The 20,921-nt window shown below is 35.4% G+C and overlaps 1 long non-coding RNA gene across 1 annotated transcript; it reads right to left on the bottom strand.

Moving 5' to 3' along the window:
* Nucleotides 1-284: 284 nt before the first annotated feature.
* Nucleotides 285-7,625, bottom strand: LOC108447960. Its single transcript, XR_001863691.1, has 3 exons — nucleotides 7,467-7,625; nucleotides 6,145-6,260; nucleotides 285-554 (listed from the first exon to the last, which is right to left on the bottom strand). It is a non-coding gene; the product is annotated as an uncharacterized LOC108447960 (long non-coding RNA).
* Nucleotides 7,626-20,921: the final 13,296 nt, after the last annotated feature.

Raw genomic sequence — 20,921 nt, 5'->3', positions numbered from 1 at the left:
CATCTCCAGTTGCAAAAGGATAGTTTCTTCTATGATTATTAGAGAGAAAAAGGTGTCTCTGATAATTTACAGTAACTTTCCAGGGAAGATTAATTTTGTTACTAAACATGGTCTCGTATTTCTCCATCTTGACTTGTTCTGTCAGAGATAAACAGTGGAAAATAAAATTTCTTGAGAATTTTGCTGTTAAATAATTTTTATTCAGATGCCAAGCATTTCTGAAGCAATTTGGTTTCAAAGAAATCAAAGAAACTCTATTAAATTCCTTATTAAATTCCTAGATTGGACAAAAGGAATTGCAGAATAGCCAAGTAAAATTTATGGTACTCACAATGCCTTATTGCCTTGACAGCAGCAGACACCTGTGCCTATGCCAGCAGCAGTCAGTCTTGCAAAGTGCCTGATGACACAGGCGTACCCAGACCTCCAGGATCTCTTATCTTCCAGTTGTATCTGCAAGAGCTCTTCTACAATCACCGTGGCTTTCTGTGTTTATCACCACCCAGTTTCTCAAACAGGATAATTCTGATTAATTTCTGTGTTGCTCAGATCATCTGCAACAGCCAGTACAAAAGAGTAATGAAAAGGTAATATATGGCATAATTCTACCTACTGTTCCAGATCTGGACATGAATGCCTCTTGCAAAATACATTTAAAAGCAAATCAAAGATGGTACTGGCAAGGGAAAGGATGTGTCTGTTCTGACACTTCTGAAAGTACATGGAATAATTAAACCACAAATATATCACATTTTCTTCATTGCTTATTGATAGAGCAAAAATATATTGATATTCCCAATGAGTGGGAGGTTTGAAAACAAAAGAGAAGTCACTATTTTTATGGTCTGGTAACAACCTCTACCAGGCTGAGAACAAATGCAACCACCACTGCTGCAACATTCACATATTAATTTTTTCCCTTTTCCCTGAAAACTCCTTACTTTTCTATCTTAGTTTATTTTTTTAGCCATTTTTTTAGTTATCTGATTTCATCAGATAGGATTGAGATTTTTTTCTTTTTTTACACAACTGTGAGTCTACAGATATAGAAGCAGTGATAGAAGAAATTACTCAAGCAAAACAAATCCTGACACCTCTACAACTATATCGTGTGCTGGTTTGCCGTAGGTCTCTTCCCTCAGTATTAAAAAGGTCAAATTATGAGTCTGCAACAGACAAAGAAACATTCTGAGCCTTTGTGGTGGGGCTGGTTTTTTCTCCCTATGTCTTCCCACTCTCCTTTCATCTTTAAGGAACCAGCATTGTTCCTCAAATGTAAAATAAAGAATATAATCTCAAGGCTACCTCTACTAAAATTTCGTGCAGTTAATATATGCCTGACTAATCCTCAGCTGGAATCATAGTCTGCATTCTCCAAAAAATTCCATTAAAAAACTATTACCCAGAGGGACAAAATAAAGCTTATATTAATTCCTGTTCAATTCAGAAAGAATTACTTATTCCATTTAATATATTTTTGGAGGGGTGGTTATTCCAAAGAGTTGGCATTATTCTATGGCTTTTCTCACCATACAGTTATACAAAGATTACCTCTGTAGAAATTTACCCACATCAAAATAAAATTCTTTTTGTTGAGAGGATGACGGATCTTTCTGGATATGCTGTGTTTATGTTGCATCTTTGTACTCGTTTGTATCACAGTACTTCTTTATTCAAAATTTCAATCCTAAGTGGCCTTCTTTATCTGTCTTAATTTTTGGAGTATAATTACCTAAACAGATTTTTATTTTTAATAAATACAAAATAAATTTTAGCATGAAAAATTAACTTTGCATAAAGTGAGAATTCAATATTCAATGTAGTAATATTTCAAAGGAAATTTTTAAAAAGAAAATATGACACTTTGGGTTGCAAATATTAGTTATGCAGATGTGGTAAAAATGACCAGTAGTTTCCTGGTTTCGTACTTTCCACCTGATAAGGGTTACATAAATATGTAATATAAAATACTAATTTCACCTTCATCCTGAGAGCTTGTGCAGGTTATCACAAACGGCTTCCCTATTTTCAGAAGTATCATCAAATTGCTTGACTAAAGCAACTGTGTGTGTTGAATTCATCATCTTAAACAATGGTAAGAAAGAGAAGCCAACAGAAAATATTTTTCTGGGTAATACATCAGTTTCCTTCCTATTTTTCAAGCACACAAATAAACAATATGCTATTTTTTTCTACTCCTGCCTTGTAATCTAAAGGCTGGAAACTTTTCTAGAATTTGATCACCTTTTCTTAATTTTTTCTTTCCTGAGCTATCCCTTTTGCCTGCTTTCATTGCTTGTTCATGTCCCCAAGTCCAAAGGTTCAGTATTAGTTCAAAAGTCCCACTCAAATCTGGTTTTCCACAGTACTGTAAATGTTATCCAGCTGTACTAAGTCCCCGGAGTGTTACAATATTTTTTCCACTTATGTTTGTAGCATCATATACAGATGAATATAGATACTGTCAAGTTGTTGATTAATACACTGGGCTTTGGAGTTGTTTCACTTGTTCTTAATTTTATCTTCATAATTGACCTTAATTAATGTAACTCATCTCCATGCATTGTATGAACTAGATAGGCACCGAATCATGGTATTATATTTCATATAAAGATTTGTATGTTCTAGTTGTCATAAGGACAATTAAAACAAATAATGAGCTTCTTCATAGTTCATGTAAAATAAACATTGCATCAAAATTTTGATTGAATTTACAACTTCTAGAAAGATACACTTTCCAGATTAGGATTCTGCGTATTGGGGAATTCACTTTGCGATCTATTACCATCACTGGAAAAACTTTAATAGTACTTCTAGTTTAACCAGAGAATTATTGGTTTTCAGTCGCTTGATTTTGCTATGGTCTTTTTCTTCAGAATAAACAGCTATCTGTACTCAAAAGTCTTTTTCCCTCATGCTCATGCTAATACACTATTACTAGATTACTTTCCAAAATAACTTTGGACAGACAAAGTAGAGCAAAAGAATTAAACTCTTAACCTGTGCCATCAGAAATTCTGATTGTCTGATCATTCTGATGGCTTTTTTCCCCCCTTCTGAATGATTTCTAATTTGTGAGCTTCCTTCCTGTATTGTAGGACTATAGTCCAGTAAATGTCTCATGGACTTGTTTATCGACCTCAGCAGAATATCCTATCCACCTAATTTGACTTAATATTTCCTTCTCTTCAGTTTCAGGTTGACCTTTGCCTTCTCAAAACAGTATTTCAACAGCAATAGCTATAACCAGGACATCTAAGACATTTCCTAAATCAGTATGCAAGATAACAGACAGTCTCCCTTCCTGGAATTCCATTACATATTAGCCTGTTTATGCAACAATAACTACAGCACTAAGAAAGTCTGAAAGGAGTACAAAAAATTCAGAGCTGACCTTCAAAAATGACTCAATAGTTACACTTCCTAGGCAAGCTTCCAAAATCTTTCCTTTGGCAAAACATATTTGGCTAAAATTTGTAATATTCTTAAAGTTCAAGCCTTTTCATGATACCTGCATGTAAGAAAATGGGGAGTAAGAAAAAGCAGGAAAATTCTCAAGGTCATGCTTTGAAGAGTAAAAAAAAAAAGAAAGATGTAGACCTGAGTCTTTTTCCCTTTGTTTTGCTCATAATAGAAACGAGAATCTCTGGAATATATTCTGCTTCATATATATTGCTAGACTTTTGACAGCTCTTCTGGGCAGTTCACTGTACTTTTCCATGTACTTTGCTTTTCCAATGAGTTTTAGAGCAGACCAGATGTCAGAGAAAGAGACTCGCAAACACCACAAGACTACAAGGACTTTCCTGTGCTTGATTTAGAGACCAGGTTTGCTTCTTATCTTCGTATGTTGGACGGAATGTACTTTAAAGACTATTTCATAGTAGTTAAATGGTCCCTTTTTTTTAATAAGGAGGTATTGTAAAGCTTAGAAAAAAATAAAGAACATAAGAAAAAAATTCCCAGTTTCAAGTTCTTTGAATAATTAAAAATTAGGAAAAATAATTCTTTCACTTCCTTCCTTTTCTCATTACAATGTTCTTTGAGACGTCCACTTTTAGATTACCTTCACCCATTCATGAAGTAGTGTGTAATGGCAGGAGATTCCCACCTAGGAAGGGTAAATCAATTATGATCAACTACTTAGAAAGTGAAATTAAAAGTTTTGAGTCTTGAGACCAGACTTTTTCTTAACTCAAAAAGAAATGAAAAATCATAGCTTGTTTAAAAAAGAAAAAAAACCACACTGATGCAAGAAAATGGGAGGGTGCGGAGGGAGGAGGTGTCCCCATTTTAGCTGGGTTTTATCACTTTTTAGCTCTGTTTTAGGGGACAACTTTATATGTATTTGCCCAAACAAAAGAGGAGCACAAGGCTAAGAGCAGTGTAGTGGCATAATTAATCTTCCCTTCTGCCTTTCTATATATTCACTAACCCACTAAACTCAGCAGGTGAAGAGGAAGTAACACTCTGTTGTCTTCTAGAGTTCACCACGGAAAAAAGAGCATTGTGCCAAAAATGAGGTTTGGGGCCACAAGGTTAATTTACTTTCTTTTCTGGATTGCTCTATGAACACAGCAGGTTTTGTTGCCTTCTCTACCAGGCTACCTGTAAACCATCACCTGACTGTAACTTATGTATAGTGTTTCCATAAAGAATTACCTAATCTCTCAGCAGTAGATACAAATCAGGCTTGTCTTTCCTAAAAGCAGTTTTCTTCTTACTCACTTGGCACTGTTGACATGTAAGACATATTTGGCGTAATTATTCCTCTTAATTATTATATTTAATTGACACGCTTATTTATCAGATAGAAGAAAAAAATCCCTCTTTACGTTATGGCATTGTTTCACATCCCTGCTCTCTATGCATGTAATGTAAATCTTCCTCATTTAATCCCTTTGAAGCAAGCCCTGAAGAAGTATTGTATCATAGTGCTATACCTTACTAATAATTATTTTAGAAAGTGATGCTTCATTCTAGAAGAATGAGTTGAATTCCCTTTGTAATGACTGTGACGCAAGCAATAAGATCTCACTTTCAGCAAAATCAAATGTATCTCTTAGGAACGCATTCTGTAAGTGTCTATCATGATTAATGTGTTACTGTTTAATCTAGGGTTTTTTTCCCCTTTAAACAATCCACCACCCTCCCTATCTTCAAACACACAAGACCCTTAGAATGCCGAGTTCTTCAGGATATTGGGTTAATCATAATTATCTTGACTTATTGGGGGGGGAATGTTCTTCTGCTAAACAATAAATATCTACTTTTTTTATTTCACCCTCTCATAAACATGAAATAAGGAATTAAACAAGGATGAGTATACAATCAGTCTGATGAAGGTATCATTTTTCTCAAATTAAATTAGAGCCTTTTTCTATGAGTGAAGGCTGATTTGAGACAGATAAAGTGCAGCAGAAAGAGCTCAACAAGGGAGTAAGGCATAAGTTACTCCACTTTATTTTGACCAGTGAAAGTCAGAGTAAAAAACTGTTATTTATTGTCCATTTTTCTAAGGTATATACCTGTCACTATTTTTCTATGCCTCCATCACAATGCAATAAAGGTCTTCTAGACCTCGGATCTATAGAATGGATGTCAGAGATACCCTTATAACACAGGGATAAGAACGTGTTTTACAAAGATCTGAATACAAACACTCTCCCCTCTTTGCTCACTTCAATGCAAAAATAATGTATTACAGACATTCTTTCCTTTACATCCCCATATCAGAGTTATTTTTAATCTTGAAAGCACAGACCATAATTTAAAAAGCTCAAATTAGTCTCCTAAATCTATACTTCATTTTCATATTTATAATTTTATAGATGTTATATGTGTATAAGTTTGTACACCCGTATGCACATATATGAATTTTATACTTTTTACAAATTTTTATATATATAAAAAACTGAAACTAGGGAATTTTCTCTATGGATAATGTATGCATAGATATGCTTAATTACAAACCAGCTGAATACAAAGCAGCTCTCAAATTATTACTTCTTTTGTGATCAATGTAAATCAGTGCTTGAACATCTATCTTCATCAAGTCATTTAAAGATATTAAGATCTGAACCTAAGAAGCTAATCTTTAGATGTAACACTTTTTAAAGCCAGTCCAGCATATAGTGAACTTACCTCTTATTTTAGACGATCAAATTAGCTAATGTGAGGTACTGTGACACACTTCTTTAAGCAGTTTCACACTCCTTCTATTCTAGTGTTATTGTCTATGCCACCTACGAAGATTATACCTAAGACAAAAAAAAAAAATTAACTAATTGTTTCTGTTGTAATGAACAACTCAGTTAAGGTACAGAAAGACTTCCTTATTTCTTTTAACAAGGTAAACAGTTAGGGGTTTTTCTCAAAATCTTTTTAGATTTTTCTATATATATGAGAGAAATACACAACCAAAGAAACAAGATAGAATCAAATAAAACATTTGTGACCACTAAATACTACAGTCTTCATTTTTAAGCAGTACTCAAACTTAGCTTTTTTTTTTTCCTTGCATCATTGAAATATTACATGTATAATCTAGAAAATAAATTTCTTCAAACAGCAATGGGATCTTCATTATATTTATACATAGACATGAGGTGGAATTTCTGTCTAAATATCAAGCATACTGTGTGCATTAGTTTCAGGATTGTCAGACTGCTGTAATTAATTGCTGTCTTGAGAGCAGGAGTGAAACTATCACTCAGGACCGGTTCCAGAAGTATCAGACACACTAGCACACTAAATAGTTAAAAGCTGATAAAAATTTCTCCTCCTATGACCATACATAGTTCCTTCTACTCCTTCTATGTCCACAGCATTAGTACTTCGTGGATATATAAAAAACTTCATAAAATTAAACGATACCCGACAAATTTCTTGTAATTTGTAAGGTCCAAGTTTTAGTATTTCAACACTGAATTGATTGAAATACCATCTAAGAAAAAGTTTCTAAAGGGTAAGTGGTAGAAAAAAGCTGTGAATGTATGTTTAAGAGGTTTCTGTTCTATTAGTCTTTATTTCTCCATCTTCTGATTCCTCAGACCTTTTTTTATCTTGATTATAGAAATTAAGAGAACTTAAAACGTCCTAAATTTTTATCCTCAACCAGTTCATAAGACTTTTATCAAGGTTGCTTGAAACACCATATTTAAAGTTCCTTTTGCTCCAAGAACTGCAAAAGACAACTTTGAGAGAAGGTCATAATATTTTCAACAAAAGAGGACCTTGGAAATTCTAAGAAGAGACCAAGAAAATTTCAGAGGCTGCTATGTGTTACATTACAGCCTGACATTTGCCCTGGGTTTAAGCAGTAGATGACCCACCATTGCACAGAGTGACACAAGCCATCTTTGAGGGGTAAAAATGGATGTCAGTCACAAACAACTGGACGAGACCAGAGCCTTTCTCTGTGAGTGACTGGGATTTAACTGTGTGGAATGAAACTGGAAACTTACAGAGGCACAGCGTGGAGGGGAAATTCACAGCATCATATTGAAAAGGAGAAAGAGAACAGACCCACTTCCCAGGATGCAGAAAGAAAGGAGAGCAGTCTTCACTGCTGCTCTGCAAGTCGGTGTGGAGACTGAAGAACAACACAGAGGGAGCCACTGGAGCTGAAAAAAACAAGAAAACCACAGAAATACTTAATCTACATTGAACACAGGAAGATTGGAAAGGTTTCTTTTTAACAAGAACATTGAAAACTGCAGTGAAACTTGCAGTGAAATTTGTTTTCTGGACACTTCTGATTCAGAGAGTATTTTTTAGCAATATCACAATTACATTCTCATCACATGAACACCTTATCCAGATTAGATTTTGAAGACAACATAATATCTTTCCTTAGCAGAAATAAATGACAGGAGTTCTAGTATTGTTACATCCTCTGCACAAGCGTTGTTTGGGGTTTTTGGGTGGATTTTTTTTGGTTTTCTTTGTTTTCTTTGCAAAATTTTGTTTTAGTACTGTGTCTTTTTAAAAAGTTTGCTGTGGTTTAAGCCCAGATAGAAATTAAACATCATGCAGCCACTTGCTCAGCCTCCACCTCTCCCCCAGATTTTCACAGGCCTTATGGTTCTTAGATTTTTAAGTCCTGAAAAAAAGCAACTTAATAATTTCTGTAGGGTTCGGGTTTTTGGTTTTTTTGGTGGGAGCCATGACTACAAGAGAGCTTCCATAGTAATCATCTACTGAATTTTAAGTTTTCAAGTTTCTATGTACAAAATTATCAAAAGTGGTGTTAAGTCACTGTTGACTTTAATAGAAGTACAATTTTGTAAGTAATAACTTAACTTGCTCCTTCTGTTTTCTCATAAGCAAAGTCAGGCGTCAGCATCTTTTGCTCTACTTTCTCTCAGTGACAGTTTTTAGCTGTGTTTTCAAATGCATCTAAAGTGTCTGTTCTTTAGAAAAAAATGTTTCTAAAATTAATCTAAGAACAATGCAGTGAGGTACTTCTTTACTTAGTTAACTGTAACATTGACAACAAGGTAATGCTTTTAAATGGTATCTGTGGCAGAATATAACATTATAGGGATATACTTGTGCTCAACCAGTTTTACCAGTTTTAAGAAAAACTTTTAAAAAAACAGTGTTGCAAAGAATGCATTAGCTGAAGGATGAAGAGGATAATGATGCAGAGATCCTTGGGCATGGGTAAAGATTTAAAAAAATTGCCTATCTGGTTTCTGATAGATCTGATATCTGCAATCTATATCACTTCTTAACTAAAATCACAGTGGCTAAATCTTTGGGTTATTGAAAAACTAATTTCTGAATTTATTTTACAAAACTATAGACAAAGACTTGAAAACATGCTTCAGTAGCTGATGGGCAACAGAGAATCTTCCTTAAGGGTTGCACTATCACCATTTACAGATATGGTTTAAAAATGTTAAAACCTCCTATGTCAGTCCAAAAATACTTTCCCATGCTCCAGTTAGTTATAAAGTTGTAGTCTGAGAGAAGGAACTCTGACTTTTTAATGTGGCTCCTACAATACATTAGTGTATCTTGAATTTTGGGCACCTCAATATAACAAAGAAATTAAGCAATTAGAGTGTCCAAAGGAGGCCACGAGGATGGTGAAGGGCCTTGAGGGGAAGCCGTGTGAGGAGTGGCTGAGGTCACTTGGTCTGTCCAGCCTGCAGGAGACTGAGGGGAGATCTCAGTGTGGTCTTCCACATCCTCACAAGGGGAAGTGGAGGGGCAGGCACTGATCTCTTCACTCTCCTGACCAGTGAAAGGACTCAAGGAAGTGGTCTGACATTGTGTCAGGAAAGGTTGAGGTTGGTTATCAGGTACAGGTTCTTAACCCAGAGGGTGGTCAGGCACTGGAACAGGCTCCCCAGGGAAGTGTCGCAGCACCAAGACAGAGTTCAAGAAGCATTTGGATAACACTCTCAAGCACATGGTGTGACACTTGGTGTCCTGTGCAGAGCCAGTAGCTGGACTTGATGATCCTTGTGGGTCCCTTGCAAATCAGCATATTCTGTGATTCTATGAAGGAAATCTGAGAGCTGTTCACTGATAAGGTCCGAGCATTCCATCACTCATCCCTATTTCACATTTCTTGCCTCACTCTGTGGATGCAAAAGATTTTCCCCCCTTTTAGGAACATTTAATGAAAAGCAAGTTTTTATCTAACTCTTGTCTGACTTTGGGCATTTTACATGCCAGGTTTTCACTCTTGAGACATAGTACTCACCTTTGTTTTAAACAGAGTTCTAAGTAAATTTAAAATAACCAATAGAAGAGATAGAAACAATAATGCACACTTTGAAATTTAATATCAAGTTTGAGTTCATCTAATCAAGAAATATCCAGTGCATTTGATTAGTTAATTTGTCTTGATTGACTCAGATGTAATGGCCAAGGAACCAATTTCCATATTGTGCTGAGACATGGCATCCCTCCTCCTTCTCCCCGTTATTAGCCATGCATGTAACTAACCCAGATACTTTAAAATTAAAAAGAACTGCAATTTAATTTGCATTGATTGGAACTTCTTATTTGGTAAGCTTACAGAGGCTGGTTTTCTTTGCCTGAGCTGCTTACACTGAAAAAACCAACAAATTTTATCAGTATAACACACAGTACCATGAATAGTATAAGTTTGATAATACTTTTGCTTTCCTTAAGGTTCCTCTTTGCTGTTCAGTCATTTCATTCTCTTAATTTCACAGAGAAGATTCTGAGACTGTGCTAGAACAGCCTGGGGTTTTTCAGGTTATGTTTTCTTTTTTTATAAATATATAAATCCCCTCATTCTACTCATTCCATGGTGCATCTTTTCAGTTTCTAGTACTTGTGGCTGTTTAGAGATTGTTGGAACCCAAAGTGCAGGGAATGTTTCTCCGCCTGTCCTGAAGGGCCCATCCTCCCAGGGAAACACTGTTTTTAACCTTCATCCATGGAGAGGGCTGCCAAGGTTTTGGGATGAATTATAATCTACAAGAGTGTGAGTTAGGTGGTAGTATAATATATAGTTTGTTATGGGGTGAAAAATTTAGAGTTTTAGGTTTGTTAGTATGGTAAGTAGATGAAGACAAGATGGAGGACTCCTGTGGTTTTTCAGGTCTCTTCCTTCTTCTTCACCTACTCCATTTCCTGCAGTGTTGGTAGCACAGAATGATTGGTTAGGAAATGCCGCAGTACAGGGCTATGTGAATAGATAGTTCATTAGGCATTGGTAGAAAGGTAAAAGTAATGTACGTTCTTGGTGACAATTGGGTGATTTACCTTTAAAAGGGCCTTGAGTTTCCTGCATTGTGTCTTTTGGTACTTGCTCTGCTTCATGCTGTGTTGCCGGCATGTAAATTACTGATAAGATATAATAAACAATCTGAAGACCGAGAAGATCCAAAAGTCCCATTCGTCTCTTATTCCTGGCAAGGACTTTCTCCCCCATCTGGGGGTCAAGAACCCACACAAAGATGATGTAAATTCTCACTGGTGTTTTTTAAATAAAATATTAAAACTACATTGTTTCCTTTACATCTTGACAGCCACCAATACCTAGGCTCCATTAAGCATAGGATTCTATTATACTAACTACACTACAAACATATAATCTCTGCCATAAAGAAATATCTAACAAAAATTTTCTAGGGAAAAGCTGCAGGGCTAGGAGGAGTTTAGGAATGTGAGCAAAAAAAAAAAAATACAAAAAGATTACCTTACATGACTTTTCAGACAAACTCTGCTACAAAGAACAGAAGTTTGAGATTCAAACTGCTCTTTTTCACCAGGTAAATGGTAATCCTTCGTGATTTAATTTGTGCAGTAAGACATTAGAGACTATGATTTGTTTGCATTTGTGCAATAACTGGCTAATCAAATGTTTCTTGTCAGAGATCTCTCAAGCTGCAAGACAAAATTAAATGCCAATTTTATACTGTGAACAAAATTACTCACTAAGGGACCCAGGCCTTCTCTCCTTTCTTAATCCTAGAAAAAAAGCTTTAGTAAAAATAATCTATTTGATAACAGCATAAGTAAGAATGTATAGAAATAAAATTCCTAAGAACTACACAGTTGGATTTTTTCATATTTTGTGAGCAATTTTTTGTTTTCAATTCATGATGGTGTGGAAAAAAACCCCTAGATAAGTGTCCTTTGAAATAGAGACCATAATTCTTACCTTATCTTTTAATAATAATTAAAACCCCCTGTTCATTTAATTTTATAGTAGACTGGATACACTGACAGTGTAGATTGCAGATGGGTAACTGAGGAAAAAAAAAAGTTACTTTACACTTTAGTGTAAAATTCAGAGACCACTGGCTCTTATTCTCACAGAGTTGCCCACATGAACTTTCACTATGTGCTTTCAAAAACCTCATAACCCTTAGTTTATTCAGAAAATAAATCCCTTGTAAGAGGTATTACCATTAACTCCTTATTTTCTCTTGAAAATATAACTTGCATAATGTAGGATTCAGTTCAACCTGCTCAGACAACTTTTCAAATATTAACTGTACAATGGACAAGCTTTGTTTTTGAAGTACTGTGCTTCTGTAGTGATTTTACAGTGGCAGAGGGGTTTCACGTAATGTAAGAGAGCATCATAATTTGCTCTTCTAATTTTTTTCACAGAATCCCTGCCCCACTACCCAATTACTACTCTCCATAAAGGTATGACCAGTCTTCATGGTGTTTTCAAATGTGACAAAAATTTTGCAGTTCTATTATCTTTCCCTTTCCTTCCTTCTCCTCCTACCATCTTTGACTCTGTTGCTACAGGGTGGTTCAAGATTGGTCCTCTGACCCTCTCATCCCCAAATTTCATCAGCCACTACAAGCAAATGGTCATGAAGATGCCCATCAGGGTTTTACAGGTGGAGTATGGATCAAGTGCTATGAGTAAGGAGTCTGTGGTAGGATAAGCAAATTTATTATAAATTGTATTACTACATGCAATTTAAATTCCATTATTTAATGCCAACCACATTTTAAATACATAAATAAATAACCTGGCTGTCTGGTTTGTTTCTTTTTAAATACAAAATATAAACTGGTTCCATCTCAAAAAATATCTATTTCTCAAAAATCAAGCTATATAAATACTCAGTTGTGCCCCAAATGCTCCATGTCCTCAGAAGACATCAATTTTCAGGCATTTCTCGTTTCCTAGAACAGCTGCCTCTCTTTTAAAGTTAAGCATTCAAATGGAGTGTTGGATGTTCCACCACAAGATTAATTTCTGCGCAACTCTTCAGGTAACAATGTCTGTGAAGAGACCAGGGCTCTGAGAAATCATGTATAACAACAGTAATGGGGGTAGTGTGGAACTCAATCACATTACAATTTGAAATTCTCCAAATGCCAGCTGTGGAAAAACAATTATTTCACAGGTTTTCACAGTTTTATTCACTTGTCATTGAAATCCAGTAGAACCACAGAAAACAGATGGAGAAACAATAAAGAACTCAAAAAACCATAAATATGAAATTTCACACAATTTTAAATGTTTGGCAGATTTACCAAAGGAATACTTCGATATTTTTTCAACTGTTAGAAGAACATCTAGTTCCAGATTGCAAATTAAACGCTTTAGTTGCAGAATGTGGTTTCTATGATTGCTGGTTATTCTTTAAATAGGTTTGGAAAGCCTAACCACGAATTTGATTTAGAGTCACAGGAAGCTATCTATTTACAGGGCCCTCCTTGAGATTTATCTTCCAAGAAAACCATTCTTTTTGTTCCACCTCATTAGACAAAAATTTCTAAAAGAGGTGGTAATACTCTGAGAATGTAAGTAAAAGAATACTGATATTCCTAGTCACATTAGTATTTTTCTTATTTAGTAACAGCACAGGAAGAGAAAAAAACACAAAATAAAATGTAAGCATAATTGAGATTTAACATGGTTGTTTTCTAGTCCCCTTAATCAAAACCATTTTGACACTCCTTTCCCCTGGAAGCACAAATTCCATGAAAGACAGAAATACAACAGCTTAAGTGAGACAACAGCAGCCTCAAAAATATCAATGCAATTGAAAGCTATTGTAAGAGTGCTACGTTGCAGAAGTGAGATTGTAGAAAAACACAAAGCTTACTCCATCCCTGCTAATTTGTACTAAGTAGATAATAATTTCCTTTTATAAAAGTGATTTTTCAAACAAAAGTTGTTTTGCCCAGGAAAAAATAATTACTTCTTAGATTTCTAAATTCTTTTTCTCATTTTAAAACATCCCTTTCTAGTAGTGTATTTCAGAGTACATGTTATTGTTGTCTTTTGTTTACGTGACAAACACTTCTTATCTATCATGTACTCTTTTTATGAACCACATAAACGTCTTCCTGATGTTTAAGTGTTCAAGATTTTAAATCGGAGAGTATTCTGATTGCCAAGCTCAGAAGGTTTCAGAACACCTGTAGTCCAGAGATACACTGACATGCTTCATAACTGGGGGGTTGGGTGTGGTGGTGGTGTAGTTATTTAAGTTCTTCTTTAGAAAAGCTGTTCTTTGTATTTGGTATGTAAGACCAACATTTACATTATTTCCATCAGCCTCATTTAGATGCAAAGTTATACCACATTGCTTTCTTCATTTAATTCATTTGAGATATCCTCAGGATATGAGCCCACATGACTTACATTCTTGGCACTGATATGCAAAGAAACAATGCTTATTTGCTTATTTCTTGTTAATATATGCTATCACTACAGACAGCCCTCCCCATCTTTCATTCTAATTTTTTTTTTTTTTGGTAAATTTGATTAAGTTTTTTTTACAACTTTACCTATGGGTTCAGATACATCAGTTGCTTTCTTGCAATTGTATTCTTATGTCTGTCTGTCTTCTCAATCTAATTTAATCAGTAAGACAGTGCATTTAAGCATTCTGTTTAATATTCTGACCTTAATACTATTAATAAGCACAGGAGAAAAGCTCACATAATAGATTCCTCTATCATTTCAACACCATTTATGTGTGTGTCTGTGCAAAGGTGTATGTTAAAATATTTCCAATCTCTGCTCTTAAGTCAATTTATTGATTTTTGGACAAAATTTTCAGTATCCTTTTAATCCATTAAGAACTCTTTTGAGTACAGCACTAAATTAAATTTCATCTTCTCCTGTTCTCTTGCTCCATGTTCAATGGTGACTTGGGTATTGGTTTAATAATAATGATAATAATAATAATAATAAAACACCCCCAAAAATAATCCACAATAAGCCAATTGTGTTTCATTCAAATTCTGAGAGAAAATATATCTAATTGAATTTTGATGTGGCTATCCCTTCTTTTTTCTCCCCCAGACATTTTAAAATTTATAAATGCTCAACACCTTAAAAATTATCTCACTTGCTCTCATATTACATGATAAATGCATATGATTTCCACATATTATACATATTACATATATACTATTGAAATGACTGTGCAGATTTCATGTTATATTGTAAAGTATTTGAACCTTAATAGTGTGCCCAAGCCAAACCATTTTTAGTTATTTTTACCAGAGCCCTCAGAGCGGGACCAGGCTGGAATTACCCTCACCAGCTTCACCTGGCCTTCTGCCTTCAGCTGCAGCACATCAGCCCCTGGAGAGTTTTTAAGCTCCAGTCTGAAGGCTCGAGGAGAGAGGGGGGACAGGTTTAGATCTGTTTTTTGTCCTTTGCTGGATTGTTGTTTGGATTTCCTGGACTAACTCGGCTGCTGATCACTGGGTGGGTTTTGTTGTAGTCATCATCTCGATGCTGCTTGTGTGGATCAGGAGCCCCACCTGTTAGAGCCCTCAGGAATTCACCAAGGACTGAAAGGTAAACTGTGCTAAATTGGGAAAGAAGAAGCTGCAAAACTAAAACTGTTCCATGTAGATTTATTCCTGTGAAAGGGCAGGGACAAAGAGACATATTGGTAGGAGGGTCTAGGGATCTTATACTGGGTACAGAATAGGTGGGGAAAGGGATCTCAGCCACTGGGATAGAGACAAGCAGGTGGGATTGACAGGAAGGGAACCACTAGGAACAACACATAGGATGGACTCAGGGAAGGATCCAATGGGGCATCGAGGAACAAAGAACTTTCTAGAACTAATAAAGAAGAGAAATGACTATACATAACTTCATACATGAAACAGGAAGGACAAAATATTAACCAATCAGGGGAAAACATGCACAAGGCAGAACAAGGGACTCATGGGTTTTCACCATGACTGCAAAGTTACATACTAAACTTGGGTTGCTGACCACCACAGCTGGTTGTCTGAGTTCTCCTCAGGAGACAGAGTGCCTGGAGCCACTTGTACTGCCATAGTATATGTACTGTATTATGTAGAAGTTGTAAAATGTATGAGTAGTATGTAAAAGTAGGTAGAATGTATGAGTAAGTAAAATGCGCAAGTACTGTGTTATGTAGAAGTTGTAAAAAGTATAAGTAAGGAAGATGTGTAAGTAGTGTGTTATGTATAAGTAGGTAGAATGTATAAGTAAGCAAAGTGTATGAGTAAGGTATTATGTCAAAGTTGTGAGACAAAGATGTGTAAGTAGTGTGTTATGTAGAAGTTGTGAGACGTGTGAACACAGGGGTGTTTTAAACAATAACATGCTTCTGCATAATCATATTGATTCGTTGATCAGAAGGCATGAGTTCCTGCAATGTTATATAGCAATTTTCCTGAAATCAGGGCTTTATTGGTGATAAAGATGAAGCAGAAACATTAGATTTTTTTTTTTTTTTTTTTTTTTTTAAATTAGGAACTCAGGAGTCCTGCTGGTATAGGCATCAGCTTGTTGTAAATTATGAAAACTATAGTTCAATGGCTTTCAAACTTAATGTTTTCTGTTTCATTATTTCAATGCCAATTTGGTCATGGTTTTGCTGCTTACATTGCACTGACAACTTCAAACCCACATACTAGTCAAATTTCACTAAAACCTTCTAACAGCTTACTTTAGTTTTGTCAATTCAGGAGAAGATTAGAACAAAAAGTACCAAACAATACAAGAAATGTTTTGAGCACCAGATTTCTACTGAGCAAATGTGTATTGATTTAATCTCCTTCCTTCAACATGCTAATTTCAATTCTGTAGTGTTCTAGTCATGATTACTTAGTATTTGGTACATTCTGATGCTGCAAAGTCTTGTCCATATGCCTTGAAGAAAGGCCTGTTTGTGTGCTTGAAGTCTTGAGAGTGTGTGTTGCTGATCCAATGGCCTAGTTCATTAACCTCATAAAGAAAGAGACACAACACATACTGAAATTTTTTCCTCGGTTGCCTTAAGAAGCTTTTCAAATGTGGGGTTTTTTTAAAGAAACCTCACATACAAACTTGTGAAATGCTCAAGTTCTTTCATTGTAAGATTTTTGTATTCCACAAAATTCAACAATATAGTTTTAACCTGGTAGTCCCAGTACAAGCTTGAATATGCTTAGTTCTTGAGGAGGACTTTGAACAGAAGTATAGGTGGCCAAAAGAGACTGCAGTGAGGGACTCGGTACTTGTCAGGTACTGTGCAGCAGACCAAATACAACTCTGTTGGTAGCAGTGAGAAGGACAGGAGCTATCACTCACCCTGCTGCAGCTTTTTCTCATTGCCTTTTTCCCCTAGCAATTTAGACAGATTTTAGTTTATCCAGCTGATGCAGGACCCTCAGCTACACATACCCATCATCACCTTTTTGTCACCACAAATGTCACTGTGACTTCATAGGATGACAGCTTGAGAAGTTATTTCTGGATGAAAACTGTCATCTTCCCCCTCCAACACTGACACTCTTCAGCACTGCACCCCCAACCTCCCCATGTGTTCAGCTGAATCGATTTCCCAAGCTGGCTCACAGTGCACTCACACCAACAATGGTGCTAAGACATACTGCAGGATGGAGATGGTCAGGACCATGAGAAATCCCTTAGAAGCCCTCAGCTAAACAGTCTTCTGTTCTGGAGGACTTTATTGTCAAACATGCTTTTGCTGCATCCATGAGGAACTAATCCCTGCACTTTCCCTTGGGAAAGTTCATTTTTATATCTCCTAGCTTCCTTCCAACCCGAAATTCTTATATTCAGTTCTAGGACTTTACACTGCCTTGGAAAATTATTTCCTCGCTGGTAGATTTGGGGTGGAGGTTAACTCATTCACCCTTACAGCAAGGAGCACAGAAGAACTAAAGCATCTTGAACAGAAATGGATTCTTTGAGTTATTCGGTCACATCAGATGCATATGTCACAAAATTGCCTTCAGAAAACTATGAATCCCTGTCTTAGAAACCTCTTATTATTTGCCTTTTGCTTCCTTTATTTCCAGTGAAAGATTCCAGCTCCATGTATTTCCTGTAAATTCTTGTATTTCCAGCTTTTACCTCCTAGGAAGTTTTAGCAAGATGCTAAGGGCATTCTAATTTAGTTATTTTTATTAATGAACCATTTATAACGATTCGTAGAATCCATCTACTACCCATCAAATCCATCTCCCTCCAGTTTAGAGAGAAGGGTGATATTGTGGGGGACCGTGTCACAGGCTTTACAGAAGTCCAGATTAGCCCTTCCTTTGTCCACTTATGGAGTCACCCCAACATGGAAGCCCACTGTGTTGGTCAGGCAGGACTTGCCCTTGGTGAAGCTGTGCTGGATGACCGGAATCACCTCCCTGCCACTTCCTATATATCTTATTTGGTTCTTTCCCTTTCTCAGTGAGCAACCCCATTTACATTTACATACAGTAAACAATCAATCCTCCTTGCTAGGTCAACCATGCCAAATTATTAATGTTTTTCTTGCCTTCAAATTTTTGATAAGAACTTCCACTTTTCTGAGCTATCAAGATTCTAAACATTTGACCTACTACATGATATATCTTGATGGGGTGAGATGGATCAATCAACCACAAGCCCCTAATCTTGGTGCTTAGACACCTCTATTTAGAACTATGAGCAAATTGCTTACCCAGAAATGTGGCATCTCACAAGAACAGTGCAGGTGACAGTCAAGAAGGAAAACTTTGAGGGAAGCTGGGGAGCAGACAGTATGGACTGTATTCCTAGTTTCAGCTTACTCCTCTGTAAAGGCAGGAAACTCTACTGCTGTCAGTGCAAACAGCAGGCAGCTCCTCTGCTGTTTGGAGAAAGCCATTCTCCATGTCGCCAGCCAAGAAAGGCAGCCACAGATCCTGAAAGTCACTAAAGAAGTGCAAAACACACACAGCTATTTCCTTCTCATAATCACGGCTCTTCATCCAACAGCTCTTTTGCATTAGCAAGCATACCTGTGTCAACTGTAGTGGGCCTGATCTCATAAAATTGTCAGATTTTATAGAAGTTCTATTAGTAAAAAAATTATATATTTTTAGTACACATAGAATTAAAAAAATTTTTTCTTGCTCAGAGAAGTAGAACATGCTATATATTTGTATTCAGAACAGAGAAACTTAATTTTAATAGCCCTAACCAGAAGTAGGTTGTGATTAGTATTTTGTTTTGTCATAAGCCTGATTTTTCAATGGAATTTCATATTAAAAAAAAAAAAATCCCTTCTTTTTAGAAGAAATTTTCCATAATTTTGATGATAGAATATTTCATATTTTTTCTGATTATGAATCAACAATAAACAAGCTTTGATGCATTTCAGCTCTCCAGAGGTACAAGTGCATTACTGAGAATAAATATTGTCATGTTGCTACAACATGAATAATTCATCATAACCAAGATCTCTTCATCTTTATTTTCTACTATGCCTCTTTCAAAATGCAGTCTTGGGAACATAATTTATAGAAAGTGTGTATTTCTTATGTACTTTATCTTACTCTTTGCAGTGTCACTATCTAAACACTGAAAATGGCATGCCCATTAAAAGGTATCCATTTTAATAAATATGCTCAGAACCTGTATGTTTATCAATACGTTATTTGTCATTATCAGCTGGAGCAGTAGGCTATTTACATACAAGACTATTGTGTTTTGTACTTTCTTTACTGGCAGTCTCCATGACAAGCACAAAATCATATATAATGCAGCAAGTAAAATAATAAACATTAATTTATTCACCATCTAATACATATCTACCTAAAAGAGAAATGGCTATTACTTTATGTTAAAGGTAGTTTTTTAATAGTCCAGCAATAGAAAATATAGTGCGTTTTTACCTGTGCCATTATTTTAAATTCTAAACATATTTTCTGGAAAGTCAATTCTTTTCTTTGCTTAGTGAGCTGTTTATCATAGATTCAATTTGTTCACTCTCCAAATCAAGGAATTACTTTTATTGAATGTGCGATTTGTATTGTTATTCTTTACTTTAAAGATTAAAGACTTTTTTCTCATACAACACAGTTTGTGTTTGATCAGAGGTCTATTACTAAAATGCAATTTTGTTTTATGGAAAATATTTGCAGTCATATATAAGGTCAAAACTATTTAACTGTAAAAAATTTGGCCTGAAATAAAAATGTTTTTTTTTTAATATAACAGATAAGCAACTTTTCTATGCTGAATTAAGAATATCTGGGTTCTTCATGAAGAGAGAAAGAATGATTGATGATTATCTAAAATACACCTTCAACCCAATATTGAGCCCATTTCTATGGGGTAGCTTATTAATTGTTCAAGCTTCATATCCTTTCTTCAGATTTTATGACTGAATAAAAACCACAGTTGATGATAATTGCTCAATAACCTTTTCCATTTTACACTTGAAGTATTTAAGCTCATGCTAAAATATTGGATAAACATAAAGAAAAATTTACTCTAGACTTCAGTACAGGACAATGGCTTGTATGTTTTTACTCATGAGAAAGTAATGCTTATTACTTCACATACGGATGCATTTGGAAAATAACAAGAATACATAATGTGTATATATATGTATATAATAGAAGTAAGTGAGAAAAGCAAGCGATTGTTGGTAGAAACAGTAGGTTAGTGAATTATCTGCATAGTTTAAGAGTGTTACCATATGTTCAAATTTTCCTTTGGTCCTTAGCAGAATGCACTGATCTCAAAATTGTCCCAAGGAAGTGACTAAGCTGTAAAGAATATGAGAATGTGACATTTGAAAGTCAAAGCAGTTTATTCAGTGTAGCTTATGAACAAAAAGAAAAAAAAACCAAACCAAAAAAAAAAAAAAACCAACAAAACAGAATGGAGAGGGAGAAAATAAAATTTCTGTGTGAAAAAAAGTGCAGAAAAAAATAAATGGAGGTACTTTAAGATGACACTAACTACTGATCAAAGCACTATTGGGTGTATGGAAAGAAAAAATGACATTTAAATTTGACTGAAAAACAAAATTAAATCTGGGCATAGCAATGAAAAGGATGAAAAAAGAAAATATAAGAAATAAAAATGTATTTGATGGTCTAATGACTAGGGAAAATCCAAAAAGGAAAAGTCTTCAAAATCTTTCTTTCTACAGTTATTAGCTGTGAATTTTAAAGAATCAAGGTAGCGAGCAGTGGGTTTT

The sequence above is a fragment of the Corvus brachyrhynchos genome, unplaced genomic scaffold (genome assembly GCF_000691975.1).
Source record: "Corvus brachyrhynchos isolate BGI_N302 unplaced genomic scaffold, ASM69197v1 scaffold147, whole genome shotgun sequence".
In the NCBI taxonomy this organism is placed as follows: Eukaryota; Metazoa; Chordata; class Aves; order Passeriformes; family Corvidae; genus Corvus; species Corvus brachyrhynchos.
This window is presented reverse-complemented; position numbering and strand designations above follow the sequence as displayed.